Source organism: Haliotis rubra, unplaced genomic scaffold (assembly GCF_003918875.1).
Source record: "Haliotis rubra isolate DU_JTF1 unplaced genomic scaffold, ASM391887v1 Scf608, whole genome shotgun sequence".
NCBI classification, from domain to species: Eukaryota; Metazoa; Mollusca; class Gastropoda; order Lepetellida; family Haliotidae; genus Haliotis; species Haliotis rubra.
In genome coordinates this window covers 219,666-236,671 of record NW_025767311.1, presented here as the reverse complement: position 1 = coordinate 236,671, position 17,006 = coordinate 219,666, and positions in this window count along the sequence as shown.

The following is a 17,006-nucleotide window of genomic DNA, read 5'->3' as shown; positions in this document are numbered from 1 at the left end:
AAAACAGATAATTGCCATCGCCTTATGTCTCAATCTGTCGGATTTGATCAAATCCGCCTTTAGTTTGTATAGTATCGTCGGTGAATGTTTTATGCCTTGTGTTGTCTTGACAACCAAAGATATTAGCAATAAAAGTATTATATTGCAGACAATGTGTCGGTTTTAGAGTTTGTGAGTATATAAAGAATACTTTAAATTGTTCAAGATGGCAGTGTTCATTACAGATTGTGCTAACTCCGGGTCGTCCATGCTGAAGAAATCTACTGTTGTCATCTGATTGAATTGTGTTAGCTTCGTTTAACTCTAAAGTATTCACAATGCTCCCGGAAGTCAATCTGCACGATAAAAGAGATGGCTTCTTTGAAGGAATCGTGACTTTTTAAGAGTTCCTACTTTGATGAACTCTGGTGAGCGTGGGGCTCACTGGTGCAATCATGGGTAATCGAATCTCACAACTTTCTCATTGCACATCACCTGAAATTGTCTCATATGTTATTCAGTGGCAGGGTATCTCTGAGATGTTTGAGTCAGCTCGTCTAGGAATCAAATTTCAGGCATCTGCGTATCACATGGGAAAATACTTGCTGTTCAACATATGTTATATTTGGGATTACACTTTCTTTGTAAAGTACAGATTCTTGTACTTTTGATGGGTTGAGTCCCATCCGGGATTCGAACCCACACCCTCAGATTCAGGCACCTAATCGCCAGCACACAAAGTCAGACGCCTAGACCGCTCAGCCACCGTGGCTTCCACCTGACTCGGACAACTGGTAGTCTAGACTGCGGACTTTGTACGCCTCTGATAAGTGTAAATTGTCATGGCTCCCACGGCCGAAAACTGTTAATACACAATGTCATTTGGAAAATGGTCAAATGTAACATACTTTATCGAATCCAGATGAGACTTAACCAAACAAAAGTACTAGAATCTGTTCTTTACTAGGAAGGTGTAATCCCAAATATAACATATGTTACATCTGATCACTTTCTAAATGGCATTGTATATTCATACTTGGTGTTCGGCTACCCGTTCAGTTTCGTAGCTAACGAGCAAACGCGAAGTAGAAGTTTGGTAACGTTGAGAACAGATCCATTTAATAAGCTGCCTATATACTGACGTTTATCGGGTCACACAGAAATCTGTGTGTCGCTTATCAAACAGAATGTCCTCGTTAATGAGCACAAAATCTGTTGGTAACACTAGATGTGTCACATCGACAATCTTGCTAAGAGCTGACGTCTAATTGAAAAAAATGTAATTTGATACCGTGTTATATAAACCCCCCTCGGGGGATCCTGGTTAGAGCAGGGTCTCCTTTCACGAAGCAACCTTTCCTAAGGTTAACTCCCATTCTTTAACATTGAACTAAGGCTACCTTAGTGACTTACGAGGGGCGGTGGGGTAGCCTTATGGTTAAAGCGTTGGCTCGTCACGCCGAAGACCCGGGTTTGAATCCCCACTTGGGCACAATGTGTGAAGCCCATTTCTGGTGTCCCCCGCCGTGATGTTGCTGGAATATTGCTAAAAGTGGCGTAAAACCAAAACTCAGTCAGTCAGTAGTGACTTACGATCACCTTAGTGCTTTGTGAAAGGAGGCCCTGTTTTCCAGTATTCCGTGCTTGTCGTTAGTGATGACTAACTGGATCACGTGATCAGGCTCGCTGACGTGGTCGATGCAAGTCGTCGTACCGACCGATGCTGAAGAATTCAAACACTGGATTGTCTTGTCCAGATTGTTTACAGACCATCGGTAAATTGATTTGATATTGTCGAGTGGAGAGCTAAACAAGAAACGTTAACAAAACATGGCACAGGCTGTGGCACCTGCTGCTGTATACAGTCATACGTCCTCGTGTTTCCGGGCTAGAATAGAAACATTGCCTTTGGTGGCGATTAAGTGGCTAGGGAGGAGGTCTCCTTGGTGAATTAGCTGAAAATACCCCACCCCACCTATGCTCATAATATCAATCACTCGACAATGATGTCATGAGTTCGTTTTGGTCTGAGTATATTGGTGCGATTAGAAGTGAGTTCTTCTGGTCTGACTAGATTTGTGCGATTATACTGAGTATATTTGGCTCTTCTGGTCTGTGTATATTTGTAGAATTAGAACTGATACATTAACTTTTGAAATGAGCACTCGCTGAAACCAGGCCGCGTTTTGATTCATGGGTCAACGATTGCGACAGTTCCATGATGTGTTCGCACCCATAACGTACGCGAGAGCAAATACATAGAGGATACTAAACGACCTTCCGTGTAATACCAATTTCTATTAAACGAGTTAATGATTTGGTATCAAACAAGCGAAAGCGAGTGTGATACTAAATCTTTCATGAGCTTAATAAAAATGGTACTTCACGGAAGCGAGTTTAGCATTCTGTTTATTACTCTCCAACATAAAATTATAGAAACTGCCTACAATGTGATGACTGTCAGCTTTCAAGCAAGGTCAAATACCATTGTGACAGAGGTATTAGCCGTAAAATACTACACTGCAGTATCTTCCACGGGCGAGTAATACGAAGCAGTGCAACCCGCCAAGTGTGTACCTTTTGGAAGTCAACATAACCGCTGTGTGGACTCAATATGCACACGAGTATGTATGAGTCAGTGTACCAATCATGTAACAGAGAAACAAACTCATAAAATACGAACAAACTTTTAATAGCCCTACAGTAGCCGCAGTGAACCTACCCCCGCTCTGCCAAAGTCCCTCTATCAACGTCAACACAACAGGCCTAAGTCCCGACACGCTCTGCTCTGACAACAGTGGTTAGAGTTCGCTCCCCTTGGGAGCCAGCATACGCTGCAAGACGACGCTGCACTCATTTTCCGAGCTTGTTTTCACACTTGCAGTTGTTGCCCCAGATAGTGCACACACATGACATGCCTCCGCAACACCTCAAGAATGGGTACTTGTGCAAAAACGCTTTATCTGCAGGACAGGGAGCCCTCCATGGTAAACACAGGTTGCGTCCACCTCGCCTACAACAAACAAACATACCTTGTGAATCATGGTTGGTACCGGATAATATTGTGGATGTGTAGTTCCTCGTGTAAGACTCGCGTAATGGTCTTCTTTAGCCAATAGTATAATATGTCTGTTATGTATTCAGAAATACGAGGCAAATGCAATTCGCTGTGTGGAGTTGGGTCCCTTGAGCACGCCGAAAACCTATGTGGTTTCGAGTCCCGGTTCGCCTCGATTATGTAATAAAGTGGTAAACATCGGAGACTATCATCCTTTTCCTCCAATATTTAGAGGAGGCTGGGCCCTATAAAGCCCCTTTTTCGCATGTATCTCTACGCTGCATAACCTCTCTTGCTCTCGAATATACACTACACTGTGTAGCCTCCCTTCCCTCTCGTATCTGTGTTACGCCGTCAATCCCCCCTTTAGTCTCGCATGTATCAATCCGCTCAACATCCCTCTCCCAAGACCAAAACATATCTCCCTCTGGCAATGTAAGTCAGTAAGCCTTACAACGGTCACTAGGGGAATTGAATTACTCGGAAATAACGTATAAGTCACACGAGGGTAATTTGATTGTCGAGGAGACTTAGTCAAATACGTGGCATTACTTGCAAGTAAAACACAGGGAGGAAGGCAGACAAATCCGTTATGTTACATTCAGTACATTTGTCAACACTGCCGCGATACCATGTCACAGTGAGATTAATAGGAAGGAAGCGGAAGCCAAAGGCCACGGTTTGGTTCAGGAAAACGTTCGAGGTTGGGTTGATTTATCACAGACAAAGCTTTGGTAGTACTTAACTCATTTCACCAATGTGTCATTTTTCGCTTACTGAGTTCACTCAGTGCGTGTTCTGTGTGCAAAATATTCCCCAAAGTTTAACGTTCGCATGTTTTGTTTTCTATAACATAAACAGGTCCAGTTTGCGTACGTCAACATATTTTCTGTTTTCTGTCCCCTAAAATATTTTTGGTCCTTGAACTTTTCGAAAAACACGTCGTGTTACTCGAATGTTTTTATCATCTATTGCAATGTTTGCTATGTTCACAATCGGTCCACGTGAATTGCAACCTGCCGTTCCCCATACCCCCACAGAACATGTTACCCATGTACAGCCAGACTGTGTTTCAAGCGACATAGCGAGATCGGGATCAAGAAGTAATCAAATTCCCCAAGCCGTTTTTATTCTTGCTGCATCGATTTTGTTGGCAAATTAGAAGAACTACTGTGTTTCAAATGTTTCAAATGTCAAAAGTAGACATGCAGTCTGATATGACAAATAAAAGTCCACTGTAAACCTGAATAGCAGTATTTGCAGAGTATCAAATGTCAAATCGACGATATAGAAGAACGTTTACAGAGCCCCACGAGAAATGGATGGGTAAGTCGACCTGGGCGATGTATAGACAGACGTGTTTTTAATTACTGGCGTGACTTGGATAAACGAAACGCATATCTATTTTGATAACGATAATTGGTATTGAATTGAATTTCTCATTTTTGTAACTGTATCTTAAGGATTCTTTTCGTAAGGAAGAATGGGAATATATTAGGTGTCTGAGGTATCTAGTAGAATGTATTCATCTTGACATCCCCGGATGTTGTTGATGTATCTTCAATTCTATGGTTGGCAATGTACGTGTATCCCGGGATGCTCGTGTGCTTGCGTTCGCGAACGTGTGTGCGTGTGGTAACGAAGAACACATTCAACCGTATAGAAAAGTCACATGCTATGTATACTAGAGACACTGTATAGAGAAACAACACCATGACGCTAATGCCACAAAGACCACTAGTGTAAACATCACCACAACAATGAGAAGTGGAAAGTCACAACAGAAGGGATGTGGATGAAACTTGGACATTGTCTTGTACCCATAGTCATATCTCCACAGTCGTTCGCTTGTCTGTGTTCGTAGTGACTCCAATCTTGTCATGTGCTGTGTCGCTGTCCGTGGTTTTACAGCCAGTTATCTTGTCAGCAGGTTCGTAGTCCGCCATCTTGCAGTGTCATTGCCCGCCTCATATTCAGACGTTTTACAGTCCGCCATCATTTTAGGGGTTTCATAGTCCGTCATCTTGTGAGCAGGTTCACAGCCGGCCATCTTGTCATATGCAGTTTTATTGCCCGCCATCTTGTTAGGAGTTCCATAGCCCACTATCGTCTCTGCACTTTCCTAGTCCGCAATTTCGTCCTCTACAGTTTCAAATTCAGTGATCTCGTCGACAGCAGTTTCATATCTGCGATCTCGTCGAGAGCGGTTTCACTGACCGCCATCTTGTCGTCTGCGCTTCCAGTAGTTGGTGTGGGTGATCACAGGTAATCGGTGATAATTTTGCCCTACGTTCTTCTGTAATGCGAGACAAAAGTATCACCGCTTGCCCGAGACCTCCTTGGAGGACATAGCGCCCCCAGCCTCCGAGTTGGTCGTTGTCGAGGAGACCCTCGTCTGCCATGCAAATACAACAGACACAACGGCGGCGGAAATAAGTCCGCATTTTGTCAGAGTAAAACACCAAATGAAGAAGAGAACGACGAAAACATACACGAGTCACAATCATGGGAGTCTCAGGAAGCTGCGCTTACAAAAACATGTACCAGGACAATAATACAAGAAACTAGACGAAACGTAACAACGGTCTTCTCTTTGATACTACTGGCAGTTCCTCGTCTCTGGCTTCTCCACTCAGTCGTTTCTGTTAATTCATCACTGGCTTCTTGACAGCAGTTTGTACGAGGTGTCAAAGGTTTGAGCAGTTTGTCCAGCGTGTCCAGGTTGTGTGGTCTCATTCACGTGAAAACAACCCTGTGGTCCACACTGTCTTCCACATGAACAATCTCATCATCTCACTTCTGCTCTCAGTCCTGTTTCTGAATCCTCAAAATGTTTACCCAGCTAAACCCCCACGTATCACTCTACCCTCACTCTAAACCGTTACACTTCACTCTACTCTGCTTAACCGTTACGCTTCACTCTACCCTGCTAAACCTTTACACGTCAATCTAGCCTGCTAAAACCTTACACTTCACTCCACCCTGCTTAATCCTTACACGTCAATCTAGCCTGCTAAAACCTTACACTTTACTCCACCCTGCTAAACCCTTACACTTCACTCCACCCTGCTAAACCCTTACACTTTACTCTACCCTGCTAAACTCTTACACGTCACTCTACCCTGCTAAACCCTTACACTTCACTCCACCTTGCTAAACCCTTACACGTCACTCTACCTTGCTAAACCCTTACACGTCACTCCACCCTGCTAAATTCCTACACTTCACTCCACCCTGCTAAACCCTTACACTTTACTCTACCCTGCTAAACCCTTACACGTCACTCTACCCTGCTAAACCCTTACACGTCACTCTACCCCTGCTAAACCCTGCTAAACACTTCACTCCACCCTGCTAAACCCTTACACTTCACTCCACCCTGCTAAACCCTTACACGTCACTCCACCCTGCTAAACCCTTACACGTCACTCCACCCTGCTAAACCCTTACACGTCACTCCACCCTGCTAAACCCTTACACGTCACTCCACCCTGCTAAACCCTTACACGTCACTCCACCCTGCTAAACCCTTACACGTCACTCTACCCTGCTAAACCCTTACACGTCACTCCACCCTGCTAAACCCTTACACGTCACTCCACCCTGCTAAACCCTTACACGTCACTCTACCCTCCTAAACCCTTACACGTCACTCTACCCTGCTAAACCCTTACACGTCACTCCACCCTGCTAAACCATAACACGTCACTCTACCCTGCTAAACCCTTACACTTCACTCCACCCTGCTAAACCCTTACACGTCACACTACCCTGCTAAACCCTTACACGTCACTCTACCCTGCTAAACCCTTACACTTTACTCTACCCTGCTAAAATCTTACACTTCACTCTACCCTGCTAAACCGTTACATCTGACTTTACCCTGCTAAACCTTACACTTCACTCCACCCTGCTAAACCCTTACACGTCACTCTACCCTGCTAAAACCTTACACTTCACGCCCTCATGTTAACCCTAAAACCCAACCATCACCAACCATCCCGACCCCATCACCACCTCCACCGACCAACCCATGACCAACCAATTCCTAACATCAGTAATTGTGTCTGTTTTGAATGTGTTGAAATCTCCTGCCCTCCACGTCTCCACGCAGCGTCAAAGTGAAAACCGTTGATGCAACGGTGATCCCGGCGCGTTGTCAGTGACGGCAGATCAGCACTAAAGTGACAAAACACCACAACAGTGACAGCCGTTAACGCTGGGGGATGTTAATACTGTCATCTCAATAACCTGCCTAACGCCATTTAAGTGGAAGCACAGATCCGAACAGGAAGTGAGGTTTTATGAAAGATAACAGGCACAAATGGAGTTTTTGTGTGTTCTCTGTAGACAGAGCGTAGTGCGGATTAGTTCTGACAGGGCCTCTTGATCTGTGGCGTGCTCCGCAGTGGAGACTACAGTCCTTCAGTAGTCGGCGTTCCCGTTATCCGTCAACAGCACGGACACTTGGACGACTGGACATATGATGCCTGACCGCCTCGACACATCACGACCTGGAGATGTGGAGATATGTCCCATGTGTCGAACTCAGCACGCGTGGAGAACAATGGCTGTATTTGGGGCAGGACGGGTTGAATATGGGGTGGGATTGCGTGATTTACCTCTTGACGGCGTCAGTGGAGGAGGGGTACGATAAGAGAACGGGGTTGGGGACGAGGGTGGCGTACGGGTGAGGAGCGTGGTGAGGTTGGGTGACTCACAGCGTCAGTGACGGGGTACGATGAGAAAACGGGGTTGGGGACGAGGGTGAGGTGCGTGGTGAGGTTGGGTGACTTGCCTCTTCACAGCGTCAGTGACGAGGTACGACGAGAGAACGGGGTTGGGTACGAGGGCGAAGTAGGATGGTGAGGTACGAGGTGAGGTTGGGTGACTCACCTCTCCACACCGTCAGTTCTGTAGGGAGCGAGAGAAGAACAGGGTGGGGCACGAGGGTGAGGTACGAGGGTGAGGTACGTGATCAGGTGCGAGGATACGTTTTTGTGGGCTCATTCAATCACAGAGCCAGTTGTTTACGAGGAGAGAATGGGGTTGGGTACGAGGGTTAAGTACGAGGGTGAGGTGCAAGGGTTGGTTAAATGGTAGGGTATGAGGGTGAGTTTGCATGACTCACCTCTTCACAGCATCAATTGTGTTGGCACCTTCTTCGCCATTCGACCACCCGTCATACTGGTCTGAAACAAGTAAACAACACCATGATGTCCATATTAAGAAACAGTAGTATGTACAAATGTATCATCAGCGGATGCAGCAAAGAGCAGTACATCGTTTGCGGTAAGCCCAATTCACTCTCTGAATTAAACCGCTATCGCAATACTCACCCTCGTGCTTACAGCATTACGTACATGATAACAGATGTAAGTAAAACGTTCACTAGATATATCGTGTTTGGTGGCCGTCAGTTTAAACTTAAACATAATAATTCAGTTATAATGTATTTCTTTGGATACCGTAAACTGAATCTGTCTAGTTGTGTGTATGGATGTAGGGGAGGGGTGAAAACTGTCCGCAATTCCCCACTTCCTTCTAGATCCACTGATGCTCGGAATTGAGTATAGTTACGATATACTTGTCACGTTACGAACCCGCGTGAAAGCCTGTATCGCCTATACCAAGACACATGCGCCCATTACCAGAGATATTACATCGACTATTCATCATTGTTTTGCAATCCATCTTTCTATTTTCATCAAAATATATTTGTTGATTTCTGGAAACGGGAACATTTTCCAATATACATGTAATTATACAGCAGCATTCTAACAGATAACACTCGCCGCGGACCGTGTTAGTTAGCTTCTAAAGTTTAAACTGCAAATTGCTTCTTTTTTCTGGCATGTGTTACATCAAAGTCAAGGCAAACTAAATTAGAATTATCCATACCCTGTACTTCTTATGCGCGTTAAGTATTGGAGCCGTGTAAACACTGCTCATTACCATAACAAGCCAGCATCACCGTGGCCAGGGCTCCTAGTCTGCGTCAGTTAGCTAATCTGCAACATCCGTCTTTCTACCACAATCATCTGCACGCCAACAATCATCTCCTCTGCAACAATCATCTACACTGCAACAATCATCTACACTGCACCACCCATCTACACTGCAATAATCATCTACACTGCAACAATCATCTAATTTGCAACATCCATCTCTCCACCACAATCAGCTACACTCCAACAATTATCTACACTGCAACAACCATCTCCTCTGCAACGCCCATCTCCTCCTAAACACTGCTCATTACCATAACAAGCCAGCATCACCGTGGCCACTGCTTCGAGTCTGCGTCAGTTAGCTAATCTGCAACATCTATCTCTCCACCACACCCATCTACACTGCAACAACCATCTACACTGCAACACCCATCTACTCTGTAACATCCATCCACTCTGCAACATCCATTAGCTCTGCAACTTCCATCTACGCTGCAACAACCATCTACACTGCAACAACCATCTCCTCTGCAACACTCATCTACTCTGCAACACTCATCTACTCTGCAACACCCATCTACGCTGCAACACCCATCTACGCTGCAACATCCATCCACTCTGCAAAATCCATCCGCTCTGCAACATCCATCTACGCTGCAACAATCATCTACTCTGCAACACCCATCTACGCTGCAACCATCTACACTGCACTAACCAACTGATTTATTCCAATCATCTACACTGCAACAATCATCTAGTGTGCATCAACCATCTTCTCTGCAACAGACAACTACTCGGCATCAACGATCCACGTTCTAACAATGATCTATTCTGCAAATACAATCTAATTTGCAAGAACCATCTACCTTGCAACATTCATCTATTCTGGAATAGAACGGTCTATTAGGCATGGAGCTGAATGAGGGTGGCACTTATCTGTGTGCAGATAAATAGACAAATAGCCTGAATTTCAATAATCACAGCCCCAGGGGAAGATGGAGATTTCCTTAGTTTAACCGTGACGCTCCCACAAACACGTTTTTGTCGCTTTAATCGCTTCACAGCAGTTGGGAGCGAGTTTCATCGGCGGTCGCTTCATAAAATCTGCTTCAGTTTATTTAATCAATGTCACCTGAAATCGATTATAATTTGAAACAAAACTATCTGATTCAGGTTATATGAAATGGGTCTCCATGGCAACTCAAACAAGACTTGAGTTAACCTGACAGTAGACACCGACTTGGCTGTTCTTGTCAGTTAGAATGCTTGAAATCTTTCTTTTCATTCGCAAAAAACTCCCAGTATTCATCCATATCTCCGCATGCTATACGTCCATTTCTTTGATATCTAGTATGATAGGCCGCTGTTCCCTGTTGCAAAGAGTGGAGCAGAAGCTGGAAACGTGATGCCTAGGTCAGTGAAACAGAATTAAGGCTTTGAAGAACGTCGGGAATACTTGATGGAGATAACTGAGTTAAGAAATACATTACCGAGATCAGTCTATGTCAGGTTCCGGCAAACCACAACATGTGTCATCTCAGCTGGATAGAGCGATTTATAACGTGCTAGGTGACACAGCGTTAATCTCAACACAAAAGTATATATAAGATACACATAATGATACTATTTCGGCACACCCTTACCATGGGCCTGATATATGTAAAATAAAGTAACAAGGCAAAGATGATGTATACATAATCAATATACGCGTATTGAGAGGAATCATGCCGAGCGGTGTTTGTTACTTGTGTTACATCAATGTTCAAATAACATTCCGGCTCTTTATTGTAGTTATGACCAGTATGCCTTTTATAATTAACGGCAGTAATTTCTTAAAGGAAATGCCCTGTGATGTCCCATCGTAAGGGCAGTAGTGTGGGAGTCTATGGTCAATGCCCCCACTCCCCTTTCCGCTTGGTTATTGACTCAGTCACGTGCTGTTTATCATCCAAACTTCCATCTGAATCAACAGAGGTACCAATATGTTTGTGTGTTGGGCAACCCACGTTCTACGTCATGTTGCTCTTGATGTGTTCTTTGTTCGCGCTGGAACGTTGGGACTATGAGAATATGTATCAATGAGACGCTAATCGGCTTTTTTACCACCTTAAACACCTCTCCAAACTGCGCTGAATCACATTACTCCTTATTTTGACGAGTATTAAGAAAAGAGCTATTGAGATCCAATACCCAATTTCCTGAAGAGGGCACAAGAATCCGTTTTACACTCAATTACCTCCGGAATCTCCCGGCATGCCGCGCTAACAGGAGTTACTATAGTAATGAACAACCCTCAGCTCGACTAGCTGGGAGTAATTGACCCTTGAATAAGGCCCGTCTTTGTGCGACTACTCTACGACGATTCTCAGGACCATAAACCAGTGTAACATGTCACATGACCTCTCGAAACTGTTGGTGCCGCTGTTGTTGAGGGGAAGGTGACTACGTGCAGGATGGCGCTGCTGTATAACACGTTGTTCCAGCATAAGCGCCTCGGTATTGAAACATGCAGGGTTCTGTACTGCGCACACTGTCTGGGCGCTCCGAGATCAAACAGACAGTGCAAAGAAACCTCGACATATCTTTAGAATAAAAAATGACTGAAAATACTCTCAACAAACTTACTTTGACGATCAAAACCTTCCCTGTATATTGTCTGTCCTCATCCAAGCCTTTCCGTCCTCTACCTTCATCCTAACATCTCTGCCCTCCCCTTCATCTCAGCCTGTCTGTCCTCCACCTTCATGCCAGCCCTCCTGTCCCCAAACTTCATCTCACGTGCACTGTCCTCCACCTTCATCCCAACCTCTCTGTCTTCTACCTTCATCCCAGCCTCTCCATCGTCCACCTTCATCCCAGCCTCTCTGTCCTCCACCTTCATCCCAGCCTATCTGTCCTCCACCTTCATCCCAGCCTATCTGTCCTCCACCTTCATCCCAGCCTCTCTGTCCTCCACCTTCATCCCAGCCTCTCTGTCCTCCACCTTCATCCCAGCCTCTCTGTCCTCCACCTTCATCCCAGCCTATCTGTCCTTCACCTTCATCCCAGCCTGTCTGTCCTCCACCTTCATCAAAGCCTCTCTGTCCTCCACCTTCATCCCAGCCTCTCTGTCCTCCACCTTCATCCCAGCCTATCTGTCCTTCACCTTCATCCCAGCCTGTCTGTCCTCCACCTTCATCAAAGCCTCTCTGTCCTCCACCTTCATCCCAGCCTATCTGTCCTCCACCTTCATCCCAGCCTCTCTGTCCTCCACCTTCATCCCAGCCTCTCTGTCCTCCACCTTCATCCCAGCTCTATCTGTCCTTCACCTTTCATCCCAGCCTCTCTGTCCTCCACCTTCATCCCAGCCTCTCTGTCCTCCACCTTCATCCCAGCCTCTCTGTCCTCCACCTTCATCCCAGCCTCTCTGTCCTCCACCTTCATCCCAGCCTCTCTGTCCTCCACCTTCATCCCAGCCTCTCTGTCTTTCACCTTCATCCCTACCTCTCTGTCCTCCACCTTCATCCCAGCCTCTCTGTCCTTCACCTTCATCCCTGCCTCTCTGTCCTTCAACTTCATCCCAGCCTCTCTGTCCTCTGGAACATTCACTCCATCCTCTATGTCCTCTGCAGCCGTGTTTCCAGCATGTCCGTCTTTCAAACTCCTCTATCCCTTTCCCAAAACCCTTCAAAACGTTTGTCAAACCGTTTTTGTCCTCTAAATCCTTGATTCAATCCCGCCTGTCCTCTGAAACATTCATCCCATCCTCTGTTCCCTGAACCCATCTCCAGCCTCTCTATCCTTTAAAAATCTCAATCCCAGTCTATAACCGTTCCATCAATCTGTGATCTAACGCGATTAACACAAGACCAGGATCACGAGTTTCACCTGCAAACAAGAACCGAGTGCCAGCAAACAGCCAAGCCATGGGGCTGTGATAGAGATGCATCGTTGGCTTCATTGACAAGTAAAGGTCATTGCTGTGTGTAATTCTCCTACAATGAAATAACAAGTTAGTAATGGCTGTCATTGTATGTCAGTGTTTCGTTTGACAATGCAACGCTCAACATCACTTGTAATCCCTTCAGGCCTTCTAACTCTGTTTCCAATGATCAAATTGCAATAAATTTTATATTTATTAGTAAGTTGTTTTTCTCCAAGTGCATGGATAGCGATTAAATTAGTTGGAAACGAATACTTGCGTGATATCACGGTGTTTTATGCTTTTAATGCTCAGTATTCTACATACTTAATTCGATCTGAATATATTTCTGGTTAGGTTTAGTTTTTCACATTACAGAACAAATCAAATGTATCAGGGTTTCCAGACAACCAATGATAAGCACAAAGTAGGATGTTTTTCCTGAGGACAAACCTCCATCGAGGTTGTCCATTATTATATTGTCTGACATTCAATTTCATCTGATCGCATGTTTCAAAATACGACTTGTCAGCATCTTGTATTTATATTGCACAATTGTTCTGCACTTCCAGTTTTAGTCTGAATGAAATTAGTATGAGGATTTACTATGTTTTGAAGAACGTAAATATAGAATGAAAAACATCCGCTCAGCTACAGATGTACAAATCAACATTATGTTCCAAGTGGAATACTTTTCACGAGGAAAATTACTTGATATGAAATTAGAGTAAAGTGCGTATATATACAAAGTATGTGAAATGTAAGCATATAGCCGCATCACTTACCTACTAGAACATCCCTACGAACTAAATATAGATCCGACGAATGATTTGGGAATCAAACTTATCGGTAATCCTAACTGTCCTTTATTACATTTGTGTGACATATTCTTTTATGACATCACCAAACGACATGTTCGACGGTAGAATAACAATTTTGATTGTTGTCGTATCCACACACGGTTCGGCCAACTGCTTCAGCCATACTGGTAAGTCTTTATAAGATGGCGGATTATGACAGAATTTAAGCATACGAATGAGAGGGTGAGATAATAACTGTTCAACTGGGTGGGTATGCTCATCGATTTCACTGGACATTGTTCATTATACATATGATATTTTGTCGCTGTAACAAATATGCATCGGGTACCTTTCATTTGAATTTCAGTTCACAAATATTTTGGTTTTCAAGGAAAAAGAAACGGATCTCACTGAGTCGGTATATTTTGCCATTCGAAACCCTCCCTAGGTAATCCGGCATCGGCTTATTTGTTCCGCCTGAAACCACTCACGTATAACACAATATACTACTCATCAAAATTTTAGACTCACTAGTGTAAATGTAGCCACTTACTTCAGTCAACTGTTCTGAACTAGATTTTGCAAAATATTCCATACTGTTTAAAGGTACTTTTTGCACATGAACTGATGTCTTGTAGAACAAATTCGTAACGTTGATAAAGTTATTGTCAGGTTCAATAAATGATGAAAATTGGCGAATTCTTCACACAGCTTACACCAAAACGCAGCTGTTCACATGTACAATCTTTGCACATGCTCTTCAGCAATTTGATGCATGATCCTCATGCAATTCAGCTGCATTAGGTTTGCAGTTGGTTCCCCCAAGTTAGTGGAGAAAGCCATCTTCGATCTAACCATATATATATGCATAACATATGGTGAGTGCTTTAGGTGAGTCTAAACTTTTGAGGTGTAATATATATCCTTTATTCAAAGCCTGACTAGTTGCCTTGGTTCGCACGTGTTTTGTTTCTAGTTAGACAGATTGTTAATGCTTATACATTTGTTTGTACATCGATCTGAACTTTACAGATCTAATTTTATATGAGGCGCAAATGTAACATTTATGATTCATTTACGTGTGCAAATATATCATAGACTCATATACTATAATATACATTGATCTATACTAAGCAGATTTTATAAATGTCTGTTATGATACATGTGTGTATGCAAATGTATCCTATAAACAACTTGTAATGATAGCTGTCTACGAAGTACCGCTAGGGTTGTCATGTTTGTTGGGGAACACAGTTATGGTCTGTCCAAGGGAGGCAACTCTGTATACCGAACTGTGGCGTCTTTAATGGCCCGCCCTTGTTACCCGTATATCACTGAGTTCATACAAATAGACAAACTGAACTGTATGTTCGGAACAGCATGGAACAATCAAGTTACAAATGAGTTTACAACCAAATACGTTCTCCCTAAGCCTCGTGGAGCACAAGGTTGTTATACGCCACGATTTGATGAGCTGAGTTGCGTCCCTTGAACGTGACTGAAGCCTTTTATCATGAGTTCGAATTCTTCTTCTCACAGATTAGCTTTTTTGGTTTGTCTGCACCATACCAGCACTCGCAGATGTCACCAAATCGTTGACCTGCCTAACTTCACTCTTTCCCCCACATCAAACTGACGGGCCGTGAAAAAACCTAAGTAGTGTTCAAAGAGGGTTAAAACAAACTCGCTCACTAACGCTTCCCTACGGATGCGCTCGTATTTATTTCATCAGCTTAAGTTGTGTTACACCACTGCCACAGGGAATTTCGCTTTGTGAATAGGAGACATTATTTCCCACAAATACGGTAATGCAGACCGTAATGAGATAAGCAAACGTTCTGAGTATTCCACTTAAACAAAGTTATGTTTCCGCCACACGGTCTTCAATAAAATCATTTATGAGCATTAAAACTGATCGAATTTCCATTCCATGTAACGTGGTACTTATACAAGCTTCCAGCCCTACAGTGAATGTCTCGCTTGTTGATATAATCTGATCAGAGAACCTGTACCAACATAACGATTATTCACTAACTACTTGCGTCGTGTTACAAAGCTGTTATTGCACGTGTAGATATCGAAAAACATTCATTTAGAAACAGTCCGCCCACGTCTGTGTCTCGCTGTGGCATTGATCCAGCACTTCTCACGCCATGAAGCAACTTCTGACTTCATCAACGGCGATCATACCAGGGAGCTGTGTTGTGTACGGATGGCATAGTGTGGTACATGTGGCCATGGATGGAGAGTTTTGTTGTGTAAGTGTTCGTCGGTGTGGGGATCAGTGCGTGGGTGTTGAAGTGGTTGTTGTCGTGGTGTAAATGATAACTGGTGATGTGGTGTTGGTTGCTGAAGTGGTGTTGGTCGCTTGGATGTAGAAAGGGTGCTGGGTGGATGTTGTGGTTGTGGATGTAGTGACGATGGTGAGGTGAGGTGAAATTGTGTTTAACGTCGTGCTTGAGAATATTTCGCTCCTATGACGACGTGCGTGCGTGTGTATGTGTATGTGCGGCTGCTTGTACTAGCCCTAGCCCACTGAGATACCATGCCGCAGTGAAGCATGAATAGCCTACCCCACTCAGACACATTATACTGAGCCGACCAGTCCTTGTTGTTCCCATTGATGCCGAGCGCCTGACAGGGACCAACATGTACCATATTTTAACGTTTTGGGTATGACGTGGGCGGGGATAGAACCCGCGAACTGCCGCTCTCCAGGCGGACGCTCTCACCGCTACACCACGGAGGCGGTCAGTGACGATGGGGTTGACGATAACGGCGATGATGTGATGGTGATGGCGATAGTGATGTTCTGTTGTGTAAGTGTCCGTTGGTGTGTAGATCATGGTGTTGGAGTGGTTGTTGGAGTGGTTGTTGCTGTGGTGAAGATGATGGCTTATGATGTGGTGTTGCAGAAGTGGTGTTTGTTGCTTGGATGTTGTAAGAGTGCTGGATGGAGGTTGTGGATGTAGTGACGACGGCGTTGGCGATACCGATAACGATGGTGATGGTGACGAGAGTGATGTTAATGGCGATGACGACTTCGATGGTAATGGTGAACATGTTGAAGTTGGAATCTGTCGTTGGTGTTGTGGTGATTGTTTCCATTGTGGCGGATGGTACTAGTGTGGTCGATATATTCTCGGTGTAGTTGTAGTGGTGATGATGATGGTGACGGCGTTGTTACTGCAGGTATTAGCTGATTGCGCGTCGGTTTAGATTGTAGTGTCTGTGGGTAGGTTCAGTTACGTGATAGGTAGCAGTTGTGTTTAGTAGCGGTGGTTCTATGTTTGTTCTTGTTTTGTATTGGTTAATGT